Genomic DNA, 3,402 nt, shown 5'->3' with positions numbered 1-3,402 from the left:
GTTTTTATTTGCAAAGGCAGCCTAGAAAATATGAAGGCTTCTCAAGGAAATCAGGCTGAGACAACAATACAAATAAGAAAAGAATAAGTGCACACATTTGAAAACACACCTACGGGCACAAAGTATTTCCCCTGATAAGTTTCAAGAAAGTGAGAACATGATACATCCTTGGAGTTATGTGGTTAAAGTTATTTACTGTCGCTACTTTCACTTAGCTCCACAATTTACTCTGTGTGCTGGATATTAACCTATTCAGTGTTAATTCCCAGAGTGGTTTTGTGTCCGCTCAAGCAGGTTCAGCATTTGATTGTGATTCTGCAATTTTTACAATAAAGCCACAAGCTTCTCTAGCAAAGAAGATAAACCCCAAACCACATGCTTTCAGTGACTAATAACAATCTTCTGTTGTTAGCAGCCAACATCCTCTCTGGTGCTAGGCATATCCGCTGCCAGAAAATTGGTTGCTACAGTGTTCACAGGGTGAAGATTGGTGAGGAGTGCACAAAGTTCCTTTTCTTTTAGCTGTTATGGTTACACCATCTGCGCACTCATAGTGTACTACATGTAGCCATACTCTTGTCAGTATGAATCCACATCCATCCATCCAGCTTTTGTGATGTTCAATTGAGACAGTTTGCCAGTCTGCCAAAGCACTAACACAACCTACTTTAAATGCACATTTGCACATAAAATAGCATGCACCAGTATATAAGCATTTGAGATCAAACTAGTGTTAAATGTATATAAAACTTTGTGTGACCACAGTAACAGTGCTTCAGCCACCAGTAGAGGTTAGCTAACCTTATTATTCTGTGTTAAGCTTGCATGACTTTCTTTCTTTCTTACTTTTTAAACATATGGACTCTCAGAGTGTGCAGAATAGTGGGAACAGAAGCTACATAATAACTGCAGGGTCATTAACAGGAAATACCAACAAACACACTGAGTGAATGTGTATGTGTGCGTGAAGCCGAGTTCCTGTCTGACATTCACCAAAGCAGCTTGTCTGCTCCATAACTGTCTTTCATGCTGTAGCTATTTTTATCTGAATGGCCAAAATCAGGCTGATTTTATGCGAGTTTTTCCGAGTCCTCTTTTCTGCTGAACGGGAGAAGTTTGTTACTTAAAGAAACTTAAAGGATGAGTTTTAATGTACTCCCTTAAAACGTTTGTGCTGCCTTTTGCTCATGTTTATGACTTTCTGCAAACATATCCTCTCATCTTTTCTTTGGTTTATTTAATCACGACTGGCTGAAAGTATGGATTGAATCACAGACTGGCTGGAGATCTTCAGTGACTTTGCTAGGAAATCTACCCCCCCACCACTACCCAATCTCCACCTAAACATGGCTAACACCAGCTGTTCATCACTACTTCACACTACTTATGCAGTCATTGTTTACTGAGTCCAGTAACAGTGAATTAAACAGTTGGAGTCACACAAAGTACTTCTGATGTAGTTATTTATTTTTAGCGAGTAGCCGGATGGATCAGATGAAAGGCTGCTTTTTAGAAGAGCTTTTTTGTCCCCTTGGTGACCAACAGGCAACACTACAAAGCCGAAAGTCTACAGATGTGCTAAAAATCTGGAAAGGGGAATTACAGAAGTGCTACACACTATTATCCGCATGTTAATGCTCTCCCAGTGCAAAAATAGTGACCTTTACTGAAGAAGGAACTATGCTAATGATTTCACAAGGTTCTTGTCAAGAGACCTTTTCTATCATCCACTTATCATTGTAATATACACATGCTATAAACAGCAGGCTATAACCGGCTGCTATTTAAAGGAATCCCTCGTTATGTATCCAAATCTGACCACCAGAATCTGTACTGTTGTAAGTTACCTGAATACAGATGGACTTTGTGCGTTCTTTTGCACACATTTTTTGCTTTTGCTGGCTCCAAACACCATTTTGGTCAAGCATAACAGATTTCCAACAGCTAATCCAGATAAAAGTTGTTACAGAGTTCCCCGAGGGTGAATCCTGGTTATCCTACATTGGATCCATATTTTAGTTGTAACCAAGATCCTGCAAAACTAACACAGCCATCAACCATCAACCTGTTTGTTTGTTTGTTGTTGTTTTAAAAAAATTGGACACTGCCTGAAGTGCTGCTTCTCTGAACACAGCGTTAACAATACTTTAGATGGTCAGCTGACCAGAATTAGAGACCACATGATGGCTGAGACATTCCACCGTGCTCACACTGCAGACATAAACTACTTTAAATAGAAGCAAAAAGTACATTAGGAAAATGTAACATCCTCTTTCCATGCGTTTGAAAGCTTCTGGGAAAGTGAAACATATTCAGATAAGCTTGTTAATATTAGCAATGATGTCCACTAGATGATTTCTTGCTGTACTCTGAGTGATCAGCAGATCAGGTCTTTTTTTCTGTGTCTGGTGAAAAATGTCACAACAACAAGGAGTTTTGCATCCACTGCACTCGCTATGTTGCTTCATTATAATTCTCAAGACTAAGTTAGAGTCCTGGAGGAAACTATACGAGGTTATAATTCAGTAGCAGAGTAAGAAATACTCAGATCTATAAAGTAAAATTAGTATTGTAGAAATTGTTTCACAATTATATTACTGCATTTTAAAGTGTGAAAATGTTATTTTATTTTTTTTAAATAATTTAGTTATATTTTCTGGCAGGAAAACAACCTGTACTGCAAAAATGATCCAAATTCCAAATAGTGATTTTTTATTTTTTATTTTTTGCCTTATTATTGTGAGTCTTACGAACATCACATTGGATTCAGTCGGGTTTTAATAGCACTTGAAACAATGCATATTGTGGATATTTTATTTTTTATACTTAATTTTTGTACTTTATACTTTTATACTTAATTAAACAATTTCTAGTATCTAATCTAATCTGTTCATTTATATTTTCAGAATTTTGAATTAAAAAAAAAATTCAAATTCAACCTTTTATGAATATGAATTTGCAGGCCGCATAGTGCTTTATTCTTAAAGCTTCACGTGTTTCACAAATGAAAACAATAGAAACAATAGAAACATCCGTTGTGAGGATGGATTTTTTTTAGAATAAAGGAGTTTTTTAAACTTTAGAGCCACGACTGCTGTGTTTTCTGTCTTCACACTTTAAGAGAAGGACTTCTCATATTTGTTGTTTCTGAATATTTCCTGCGCGCATTGCACGGTTCAGACAGTCACATTAGATCAACGCTAACTTCATTCACACTTCAGTGACAACTGAAGACGAAACGACTCTAACACACTCACACACCGCGCGCGCTCAGGCGTGGCTTAGAAGAAGAAACACCGTTGCACACGCACGCGCGCAAATAGAGAGGGGAGGGTCTCCGCGCGCTCATCTCTCAGTTTCATTGACTCCATGTGAAACTGCTCAGCTCAAGTTTTCACTCTG

The sequence above is a fragment of the Diplotaxodon limnothrissa genome, linkage group LG16 (genome assembly GCF_057381915.1).
Source record: "Diplotaxodon limnothrissa isolate DT_005_m linkage group LG16, D_limnothrissa_male_GT1.1, whole genome shotgun sequence".
Lineage (NCBI taxonomy): Eukaryota > Metazoa > Chordata > Actinopteri > Cichliformes > Cichlidae > Diplotaxodon > Diplotaxodon limnothrissa.
Note: the sequence above shows the minus strand (reverse complement) of the source record.